The 12,450-nt window shown below is 37.2% G+C and overlaps 1 protein-coding gene across 2 annotated transcripts in view; it reads right to left on the bottom strand.

Moving 5' to 3' along the window:
* RFX4 (regulatory factor X4) overlaps positions 1 to 12,450 on the bottom strand; it is a 92,716-nt gene that overhangs the window by 78,308 nt on the left and 1,958 nt on the right. Inside the window, exon 1 of one of the 2 annotated variants that reach the window (XM_039363906.1) lies at positions 12,148 to 12,258. The exons of the other annotated variant lie outside the window; for it this stretch is intronic. The gene's annotated coding sequence lies outside the window, so the exon portion shown is untranslated. Of the gene's footprint in view, positions 1 to 12,147; positions 12,259 to 12,450 lie in introns of those variants that run through there. 2 annotated transcript variants of the gene reach the window in all.

The following is a 12,450-nucleotide window of genomic DNA, read 5'->3' as shown; positions in this document are numbered from 1 at the left end:
GTATGATTTGGAGGTGTCTGAGCCACAACTGTCTCAAAATCTTTGAGCATAGTAGTATTAATATGCTTGATGGCACCACATTGGGGAATTTTTTCTACAAGCTTTTGGATGGTTGAAAGGAATACAATAAAAAGTAGTATATTACTGAATGTCAAACAAGAGTTGAAACAAAGGTGACCAAGTTTATGTAACATTCTAAGTTAAAATGTGCTGCACAGCCTGTAGTTCAGACTGTTAGGGAATCTAGCCATTGCCTAAGTATATTGCATGAATGAGACCATGAATTAAATAATACAATAATCTGTTCAGTTCAAGTTGCAGTACCATCTTGGGCGTTCTGGAAAAAAAATAAGTAGAATTGGACTATGGGAAATACCGTGACCATTTGCTAGGCTAAGAATGTTTATTTTAAACATGCTTGAAAAAGTCACAGAGGAAAAATTATTATTGCTGATGTCTGTGAAGTAATCAGGAGTTGAGCTAAATTTAAAGGAGTTGTTATCTTTTGTGGGAATAATGCCTTATATGAATATAAATGTAATTGTCAAACTGAGTTCAATATTAAGTTTTTTAATAAGCAAGTCTATTTGGTATAAGTCCAAGTTATGATATAACATAATGGTGTAAATGTATAAATTAAAGCAGTATGGATTGTTTGTCTCAACCATCAACTCCTCTGTGGCCTTAGGCAACTATTCATCTTCCTCAGTTTATATACTAACACACAGCTGCTATTGATTGAACCCAAGATCTTCTACACACAACACACATGCTGCACTACTTGATCATAATTTCTTTTCAGTACAAGTAGTCTCAACTTACGGCCACAACTGAGCCCAAAATTTCTGTTGCTAAGTGTGACAACTGTTAAATGAATTTTGTTAGGTGAATCACTGCAGTTAAGCTAGAAACACAGTTATTAAGTCAATCTGGCTTCTCCATTGACTTTGCTTGTCAGAAGGTCACAAAAGGTGATCACATGACCTCAGGACACTGCAACTGTCATAAATATGAGCCAGTTGCCAAGCGTCCGAATTTTGATCACATGACCATTGGAATGCATCAATGGTTGTAAGTGTGAAATATGGTCATAAATCACTTTTTTTCAGTGCCATTGTAACTTTGAATGGTTACTAAATTAACTGTTGTAAGTTGAGGACTACCTATATTCTTCCCACCTCAGAACTAGCTTATACTTGGAAATTTTCAGGAGAATCAGAACATAACATTAAAGAGTCCTTTTAAATAAACTGAAATTATTCTTATCATTTCACAACTTAGTATACCCTAGATTGTAAGAAAAGACTATATACTCCATCAACATGATCTACAGGAATTGTGGAAATTTAAATTCCAGCACATCTGGGGTCATCAGGTTGGAGAACATAGAAATAGTGCTTTTATAGGTTTCCCCATTTTTTTGAAAGAAATAAGAAGCATTCTATGAAGTACATTTGCTATTATTTCTTCAGGTAATTGTATTTTCTGGGTTTCTATCACACTGACCATAAATTAGCTACATGAGATTTGTTCCCACAAAACATTAGGCTAAAATAAAGTTGGCTTCATCTATAATGCTATATATATAATGCCTATAATTCTGTAAGAATTTTGATGACTTATGAAAATGAAGTTTTACCTCTTTGTCCAATGTCAACAATTCTAACATGAATAAAACACGTACATTGCAACCTTATGGAGGAGCTTACTTAAAAGCAAGGGTCATTGACTTCCAAGCAATGGAAGACTTACTTCCAAGCAGTTGTTTATTGTAGCCTTAAGAAGCTGGTAGAAGTTGGAGAATTCTAGAAGTTAAAGTCCACTCATCTTAAAGTTATTGAATTTGAAAAACAGTGCTCTTAACTGAGAACATACTCAACTGGTATAATACATTTTTCCTGAAATGATTTCTTTTAAAAGGTGGGAGAAATGAAAAACTCAAAATGTTAATAATGCTTCACTTTGTAACAGCATAAAACTCTAATGGACATTTAAAAAATAGAATAATGTCATGATCTATTATGATCAGTGATCAGAATGAAAAAAAGGAAACAGATGTGCTAGGGCGGGCGTGTCAAACTCAATTTCATTGAGGGCCGCATCAGCATTATAGCTGCCCTCAAAGGGCCAAGTGGGCATGGCTGGGTGGATGTGGCTGGGTGGGCGTGGCCAGCTTGAAGTGGCTGGCTCAACGTTGCTCATGTCTAGGGATGCCTGTGAGGGGGGGGCAGGCTATGTTGACAGGGGGAATCCGGAAGTCTCCAGTGGAGGAAGGTGAGATCAGGGCGAGCCGCAAAGTATCATCCACCAGAGGAGCTTTGCCGTTCCCCAAGGAGAGTGAGCACAGCAGCAGCAGCCTCAAAGAGGAGGTAAGCGTGGCCAGGTGCCCCCTTAGGGAAGTTGAGCTGGGCTGGGTTATGTCTTTTCTACAGAAGCTGCTGATCTTATTCCAGAAATGAAATTCTGTTTCTATTTTGCTATTTTTCAGGTCAACATAAGTAATCTCCCTAGTCATCAGTTTATACGAGGCAGACATCCATATGATATTGTCAGGTTTCAAGGTAATTGTCCTAATACTCTATTAAATCCTATTCCACAATGTTTCAAGTTATATTCCCATTGCCAGCAACTTGCTGATAAGATAGAATGGAGTTGAGGGAACAAAGTCCAATTTATTGATGATGCTGTTTTTGTTAAATATATTATCAGGGGCCAAGTCATTTTTAAATAACCTAAAAATGTATTAAAATATTTATCACAAGTCTGGACAGACTGGCCCTCTAATTGCCATTAGGATATATAAGGTGCCAACTAGAAGTGTCTGCAGCCAAGTTCAAATAGTACACTAAGCCATGATCTGGTGACAAAACCAGTTCCCTGGATTTATACCTGCTGCTATGTATAAGCCACAATGGCATTCAGACAATACCAAATATGTCCTAATGTTATATATGAATCTCAACATGCGTCAGCAGAGCCAAACAAATGACAGTTTGTGTTTATGAGTCACGCAAAACCATCAGTCACATGCTAACTCTTCCTTTCCTTTGCAAATGTTGCTTGTGATAATGGGAACTTTATCTATAAAATAAAGTTATGGTATATCATATAAAAACAGCACCAGGAATAACCATTTGCTAAATTCTTAAGTAAAAGGAATTATGATGTTAACAAAATATTTTATTAACAGAATTTTTTATCAGATTGTGTTCATTCTTTTCAGCACCTAGTGATTGATGCTTATAAAAGTGAGATAGTGAAAGATTTTGTATTTTGTTTGATGTATATAGCTGCCCATGCTACTGCAACAAATCTGAGCAGATAATATTAATTAAATACCCTACAAAACAAGACCTCAAACAACCAATATAAGGTATTCCTAGATTTACTACAATTGAGCCCAAAATTTCTGTTGTTAAGTATGAAATTGTTAAGTGAGTTTTGCCCCATTTTACAACCTTTCTTGCCACAGTTGGTAAGTGAATCACTACAGTTCTTAAGTTAATATCATGGTTGTTAGTGAATCTGGCTTTCCCATTGACTTTGCTTGTCAGAAGATCACAAAAGATGACCCTGGGACACTGCAACCGTCATCAATATGAATCAGTTGTCAAATGTCTGAATTTTGATAATGTGACCATGGGGACCATGGGAGGTGCCCGGAAAAACCAGCAACCCAAGCGACTCTTGCTAATTGGTGTAAAGCTAGTTCCCCACTCCCATACTGCACCAAGGATAAGCGCACAAGTGCTGAACAATAAGTGATTTCACTAATATTGAAATTGTACTGGTTTCTCCAATTTTTACAGTTGGGAAAGCTAAAGGAATATGATCAGGTTCACACATTCCACTAAATCATATTTTGTTTGAACATGGTTTATTAAACCAATGCATGCAAAAGCACAGGCCTTTGTTTACAAACAACAATAGCTGAACATTGAGCCAAAACCAAACAAGTGAATATATGAAGTATGATTTTACGAACATACAGCTATGAGATTTCTATGCACATGATTATGGATTGCCATCCTTGTTCAATATGAACAATGTCTAATACCCTTAAGAAATCAAGTCTTAGCAATTCCTTAATTGCTAAGCACAATATCTTTAACATTCCAGAAGTTTTCTTTCAATTCTGAAGTTGCGTCCTAAATTCTAAATTAGCGCTAAACCCATATATATTTGCAACATATAGCATGATCTGTCCATGATAAATGAATGGACCCTAAACTTACACTCGTCCTGTGAAGATCAACTGGAAATGAACTTAACTCAGAACAGCAACAGCACCATTTTATATTTAATACATATTGATTGCCCTTTTACCTGAAGGCTTCTCTTAAGCACAATCCCCAAGCCAATCTAGTGCAACATTATATGGGAAGAACCAATAAACAGAACATAGTGTATTAGCAGTTATGACATAAGAGGCGTGCCACACAACTCTGACAAAGAATAGCACACAGCAGATTAATATTTAGAAAACAAAATGTTTGCTCAAATTATCAGGTAAATTCTACCGGACTACAACCTGAGTGTCTATTTTGCTCTATATCAACTTGTCCTTTTCAAGATTTTTCATGTTACCCGGCAAACTCTCAGCAAGCACTGCAAGAAATCAAGATACCTCCATCAAAGGAGTTTCAAAACATAATCTGTGAGCCATGTAGTGGTGGGATTCAGCCAGTTCGCAGAACTGGTAGCTAATTTTTTGTTGCCCAGGCTCAGAATGGACTTCTGGAAGTGGCATCCACACTGAGAACTGGTTGTTCACATATTTGAATCCCACCACTGGAGCCATGGGAAGAAAGGAAGGAAGGAAGGAAGGAAGGAAGGAAGGAAGGAAGGAAGGAAGGAAGGAAGGAAGGAAGGAGCTTCTCCAGTTACAATTTGGCAGAAATGAATCTTGTGCTTTGAAATGGCTAAGAGAAAGATGGAAACTGCTTTCTCCAAAGCTTGTTTGGACGGTTCTTAATGAGTGATTAAGAATTGTTTGTTGAGCACTGCTTCAGCAGGGTTTCTTCTCTTCTCTTTTGGACGGTTTCATTTCACAGTCAATGGTGGGGCCTTCTGTATTGTCTGAGGAGGGAGGAAAGCGTGCTCTCCATTGGATCTTTGCTCCTTTGGCTCCCTCCTTCCTCCTTTGTTGTATGTTCACAGTCATTCTTCGGGTGCCCCCTGCTTCCAATCCCTGTTTAAAGCAGAACTGCAAACTCATAATATTTTGCCTTCTTCCCTCCCATAATTACAAGCAACTGTTTCCCTCTACAATACCACCCCCTCCCCAAATCTCAGCAATCACCATGGAGATGTCACTAGTAGGAGCAAGGCTGTGGCTATGGAAACCTGCTAGTACTTACTCTTCCTTGTAAAGTTTTCTCTGTATGTGAGGGAATGTGAAGGAGCAGTAAACACAAGGACTACCGGATGTGTGTAAGATTTAGAGATAATATTTTGATTTGTGTAGAAGGATCTTGGGAATTTATAAGTATATATGCACACATATACTGTACACATGCATATATTTATATATCTATGTATATGAGAGCCACTTTTGTGTAGTAGTTAGGGCATCATGCTAATAGTTCTAGCACTACATGAAACCACCTGAGTGACATCACCAGGAGTGAACACTGATTTGAAGGTGTGTATGTTTGTGCATGTTTCTGTGTGTGTGAGAGAGAGGGGGGGAAAGGAAGATAGATAGCTAGATAGCTAGATAGCTAGATAGCTAGATAGCTAGATAGATAGATAGATAGATAGATAGACAGACAGACAGACAGACAGACAGACAGACAGATAGATAGATAGATAATGGGTGGAAAGAGAAAGAGAGAGATTCAGTACCACGGCCACTTACATTTTAAAATATCAAACTTTGTTTCTGGCAAAATCAAATACTATAAATATTGCTTGGTTGTAGTCCTTGTACAAAGTCATTGTTTTAGTAATACTTTGTACACTAAGACACATTGATTCACTCACTGAATTAAAACCAAAAACCTGCTTTCCCATCTCCAGTAATTGAATGTATACAATTTTAAAACTAACCAAACAATGCTACAACTTCGCCTTGTGTCAACCCAGTCATTGTGACACATTCTTTCAGTCCAGAATTGTAGATCCTTCACCAATTCAAAATTATTTATATGACATTTTATTTTTTTCTGTGACTTTATTTTTTTACATTTGTTGTGTGGAATTCAATAAGTCGATGTGAAAGAGCATTTGTAATAGTAACTTGGTGTATGGTCACCCACTCCTGTCTCATATACAAATCCACAAATACCAATATCAAGTCAAGTCAATGTTTCTTACAGTCAAAGACCAGAGCAAGTTAAAAACACTCAAGGAATATACAATTAATACCATATCAGCTGAATCTCTCTCCAAACAATCCCGTATAAATAATTCTTGTTTCAATCAAATCTAGCACTGATGATGGGCCACAACATTGCTACAGTAGATCATACATACTAAGTTTAGTATCAACCCATTAGGTAAGATGAGGGTGAAGGTCCTTCCTCCGAGCTTATGGGCTGGTTTTCAAACATTTCGTTACCAGGCTAGGTAACATCTTCAGCGGAGTTTAGGGATGTCAGTGTCAGTGTTCTGTTATAAACTCCGCTGAAGATGTTACCTACCTTCGCCCTCATTTCTTTCAGTATTAAGGACCTTTTCACATCCAGGCAACCACACAAAGAGCATAAAACTCTTTCCTTTGGCTAGTAAAATATTTTCAACCTTGGCAATTTGAAGATGCTGGCTGAGGAATTCTGGGATTTGAAGTCCACACATTTTAAAATTGCTGAGATTGAGAAACATTGCACTAAAGTAAAGATGCATATTAAATATTAAAAAGTGAGGCAGATTAAGCCACTCAAGCAAACATTAGCACTGTTTTTAAAGAAGTGGAAAGCAATTCATATCTAAAATTAATGGCAACAAAAATTAACAAGGCATTTTTACACTGAGACTATGCAGTACTTGGGAAGAAATTTAGAAAAAGAAGTTCTTCAGAGCAATTCTTTAAAGCAATTGCATCTTTACCTTACAATTAGCAATCTGCTAATCTTTACAATTACAACTAGCAATCTGCAGCAACTGTGTGATCCTCAGGGGAAAAACATAGCCACTTTAAAGAGCTACAGATGGGTATGTTTGTGCCCATATACACTCTGAAACATTTCTTTGGAATCAGATCCAAAGCATCACACAAACTGTATTTGCCATCTCTCTGTATATTATATAGCAGAATGAGATGATAGAATTTTAAAGGTATCTCTTCAAGTAGCATTAAACAAATGATTTTGACACATAAAAAGCACCCTGTAATACTACATTAATGAGAAGATTATGTTACATCCTTTCCCCAATGTAGCAGTTAATTACACAAAATAGGCTACATTTTTGCATATGATTCCAAAGTCCTTGCATATGAACAATTTATGTAACAAATCATATGCAAAAATGTAGCCTATTTTGTGTAATTAACTGCTACTATAGTGTTATGGCTCAAATTCTACCAACTCAAAATCCCAGCTTATTCTACAAGATGTGTTAAATAGTTTGTTCAAAATAATGTTTTATTTTCTTGTTATTTTACTGTATTTTTGTATATAATACAATAGTAACACCGTTGCATACAATAAGTTATTTAAATTGTTTAACTGTGTCCCCAAGATAAAGTTAATTATAAATTAATTTTATTACAAGGATTGTAATATAGACATATATCAATTATAAATTAATTATAAACTTTGCAAGCTATTTAGAGTATTTATAACTTAATTATAAATAAAACTAGCAACATTCTCAAGCTGAGATTGGTTTCAGTTGACTATTATTTTTTTAATATCAAGGTGAAATGATGCATGCCATTGCATTTTTCCAAGATGCTTTTAACTTCTCAGTCAAACCCAATATTAACCAGGTTTGATTCTGCTTGGTAAGCCAGATGCTGCCCTTGCTAAAATGAATTATATAATTTACACTTTCCATTAATTCATTATGATACCACAATTACATTGATTCTAAATACCACTATAGTTATTATAGTTATTATAACTGAAGCAATCAAGTTAGTCTTCATTTCACTTCTGCCTAGAACAACAACAAAAATGTTGGCTTTTTCACCCTAGCATTGACAGCAAAAATATCCATGACCCAAGTGAAGTCATAAAACACTCATACCCAGCCACACTGTGTTTGCTTAAATCCAAATATCCCACTTCTGCCTATGCTTCCTTGTAAAAATGTAGCCATGAACAATTACAGATAGTCTTCAACATATAACTGTAATTGAGCCTGGAATTATGGTCATAAGTCAAAGCATCACATAATCAGATATGATTTTTTGACATTTTTTGCAGCAGCCATTAACTGAACCCCTTTTCCCCAATAGGTGTTTTTTTTTTTTTTTTTTGCTAGAAACCAAAAATAAATGCCAGAAACCAGCAGAACTTTGAATGCTCATTAAGAGACTGGTTGCAAGTCAAGGGCTACCTATAAACTAACAACATACTGCTATTTCCTACCCTCAAAGTCAGTTGCTGGAGGCCACTGCTTCATTCCACCCAACTGAAGATAAAAAATTTCTGTGAGGAACAGAATCTCTATTGCCTGTTGTGAAAAGGGATCAGAATCGTTCACAATTTATGAGTCAGATGCTTCTCTCAATTATATCTTATTTGCCTCTCCCTCTGCTCTTCGGTACCCATGCAGTTAAATCTGTCCAAGGCAAGTAATAACTTTACACACACACACACACACACACACACACACACAAAGAGTAAATGCTTCAGAGTGAAAGAAAGCAAAGAACATAGTGGTCCCTTTCCTCCCTCCCACTTCTTTTGATAACACTTCTCTAAACATAGACAAGAATTTATATCCCTCCTTCCCCAACACATAGTCCTGGAGTCCTACTGAGGTTATTTCAAGGTAGGAAAATGAATGGGAAGCTTTCAGTGTGATTTAGGAGGACCCTGTAAAATAAGACCTTCTCTTTAGTGAGATTGGTGAAAAACCACCATGCTGTCTTCAAGCAAACAGTAAACCTTATATGATTTACTAAATACACTTCATTGCTTCATTTTCCCTTCTGTATGCAGGAATTCTATAATACCCAAATGTAATTGCATAATGCCAAACGTTGTCTGAGCCAAAACAGAATTTGTGATCAATGTTACCTCTCATGGTGTTGTTATATATATATTTAACTGCAGCTTCTTTAATCACATGCCTTTCCTTATAATGGATCTTAAGCTTGTTAAATTTAACAATACACTGATTTCTTTAATACATCTGAAATCAGAAGACAACACAGAACCAATTTTGCATACATGTCTGTAAATTCAGCATTTTGTAAACAGAATTCAACAGCCAAATATTTATTTCACATACAATTGATATCCTACAAAACAGAAGATGATGGAGGAACATTATCTATGCTATCATCTTACTGAATGATTCAAACATCTCACAGGTTAGAAATGTTCATTTTTTTCTCAGATGAAATTGGAAAATGTATTGTTGTTCAGTGAGGAAAGAGCAAATAAGAAATGGTGATTTTAAAAAGGCACAGTTTGGATAACCTTGCCTTAACAGACTATGGCGGTGTTGGGGTGGGGTGAGGGAGAAGTATTACAATATGAAAAAGATACGCCCAAATATGTTCTTCATGGATACCTTTAAGAAAAAGTTATAGAAGCATAGCTTTTGTTGCCCAGCTTGCAAACATTGAAACAAACCCCTTCTGAGTTGCCCATTCTTGCTTATTTGAAGCCTAAACTTTTGTAGTTGCCAAGACATTTTTATAAATTACAGGAAATCATGACTGGTGAATAAAATGTGTACTAGATAGGTTATGAAGTATCTTCCTATGTTGGAAAGTCACACAGGTTTCTCAAATCCTCTGTTTCATTCACTAAGTAGAGAACTGTTTTGGAATTTCTAGTTGCCTCTCTACCAGGCACCCAGCATTTCCTTTTCCTTCAATCATTGTAAAACAGCCTCTGCAATGCTTAATGGGAAAGAATCCCACAAATATCAATAAATGCACAGACTTTCCTAAAAGTGTGAATGCAGAAATTAGCCACAATAAAAAAAAAATGAAGTTATGGACTTTATTTTTTCTTTTAAAAAAAAAAGATAGACCCTCCAATAAGCATATGTGAAACATGAAAGATAGGTCTAAAATGAAAATAGGTCTAGAATGTGAGAAAACAGCCGTTGACCGACCATATTGGGCTGAGGAGCCAGTTAAGACCTTTGGTAATGCGTATGCCTCTCTCTTTAGGGATTCAGCTCACAAATTTTGGATTATAAATAACCCTCTCACATACTGCTCACTTTCCATTTCTCTCATTATCCAATTACAATAAAAAGGATCCAAGGGATGTGTTTCCAAATTGTGTGGTAATGCCTTCATTTCATTCTGATTGAAAAAGACAGTCAATAACCATCACTGCCAAACTAGCTGGGTTCTGCAAGCATCTTTCCTTAGCAAGATCAGTGGGAGGCTTGGAAGAGGACAAGGAAAAGAAAAGGGGTCAGCAGCTAATAACAATGAAATGGCTAATCTTGGTTCACCAAACTCTAATCCAGTGCGTATTATATGGTACAGCAATAGGTAGTGGTTTTAAAAGTTTCATCCCGAGACTCAAGAACCCTTCCTGGAACTAAAGTGCCACTTGGACAGGATTTAGGGATAGGCACCTGCTGACCTCTGCAAAAGAAAATTAACAGGAGGTCTCCAAAAGACAGCTGGCCTGACAGTTTATATAGGTAGTAAACTACCTATATCTAAAGCATTGAGGGGTGGTTATAAGAATAATTTCAGATTCGAACATTGTCTAATTCTATTCCTAGAATTCCTATTGTATATCCTAATAGCAGATGTTTAGGCACTGCATTTTATCACCTACGTGTATTAAGATATTTGCTTTGATTTCTACATCACACATTCTAGAGCAGTGTATTTAAAAAAAACAGTTTCTAACAAATGAATGTCTTGAAGTGGGGAGGTATAGAGAAAAGGGAAAGTTCTATCACTTTTCCTTGGCTTCTGGATTCCGAAAATAGACTCTGGAATGATCCTAAGGTCAGGACCTCCAGTTTGGCTGCTTCTATCAATTTGGCCACTTCTCAGTTTCAATTAATTCATTAATTAATCTTATCGCTGTTTAACAGAAAGGACTTTCTTTGGTAGGCATTGAATTTAAGGACCTGCCTAACTATCAGAGTTAAGTTTCCTGCCCGCTATCAGTTCATATTTATATTAAAAAAAACCACATAGATACACACCACAGTTGGTTACAAATTAACTTCTATTAATGTGATACGTTCTAAATATAATTTACATTTAATCTACATTCAGATTTTAGCGTCCAATATATCATATACCAAAGGAAATTTGTGCTCTAACGGAACTGGGCAAATATGTTTTATAGATCAACTTGTTGCACGGGTTTTATCTGATTTAGCCACATTCGGCTGAATCAACTTTGTTTGAAATATATATTGAAATCAGAATGAGATTAGAGTTAGCTCAGAATGGCTTAACAACAATTATTGTTAATTATACAGATGTGTAATTAATGCAGCTATTACTTGCTCGCGTTATAACTGCTCTAGCGATGCCCTAGTATTTGATACAAACTAGATATAAGCAAACTGCAGCTAAGCCTTCAGATTCCAACTCATTTCCCCAAAGAGCGTTTTAAAGGCATGGGTAGGTTGGAGAAGAGATGTGAACGGCCAGAAGGAAAATTAAAATGAGCTGCCTTCCCACCCCCGGCCCCCCTCCCCCGATGAAGCCATATTTCTCCGCCAAAGCAAAAGGATTCTTTGCATAACAACTGAAGAAAGCCTAATTGGATTAAGTCCTCTGAAAAGGAGGCGAAAGTTCCTGAATGGGGCAAAGCCAAAGGCTCCACTTTCCATGCCATCTGTTGAGCAAGGTCGGGAAAGTGATTCCCGATTAATATTATCTTAATCAATCCCGCTGCCAGCTAGCCGGGGACGCGGCGCCCTGGCCCGGCGAACGAGGTGTCCCGTTATCCGGTCAGGAAGAGGCTGGAGGGCGGCGAGGCGTGGGAGGAATCGCCCAGGGACGGGATGGGGGCTCGGGGTCTCCAGACTTACACCGCTATTGATCACCTCCAAGGCGTTGGGGTTTGTTCCACTTTGGGGGTTTACAGCAAAAAGGCCGGCATCCCGGTCCTTCTGCTGCGGAGGGGCCGACCTACGACCCCCGTCACTATCCACCTCTAGCTAGGTTTTACCCCGTTCCCATCGCCCCTTTTCCTGAACATCGCGCTCGCTTCGCTCTACTTGTCACAGCGAAAGAACCTTCAGAAAAGTTTCAGTTTTAAAGGGGGGGGGGCAGTCCAACAGCCACTGCTGTCCCTTTCTCCCGTTTCGTTTTCAAAATTCAAATTCTGGTAG

Source organism: Crotalus tigris, unplaced genomic scaffold (genome assembly GCF_016545835.1).
Source record: "Crotalus tigris isolate CLP2741 ecotype Arizona unplaced genomic scaffold, ASM1654583v1 scf7180000019630.4133010339:1179603, whole genome shotgun sequence".
NCBI classification, from domain to species: domain Eukaryota; kingdom Metazoa; phylum Chordata; class Lepidosauria; order Squamata; family Viperidae; genus Crotalus; species Crotalus tigris.
The sequence above is the reverse complement of the archived record's forward strand: the minus strand, read 5'-3'. Positions and strand labels throughout refer to the sequence as shown.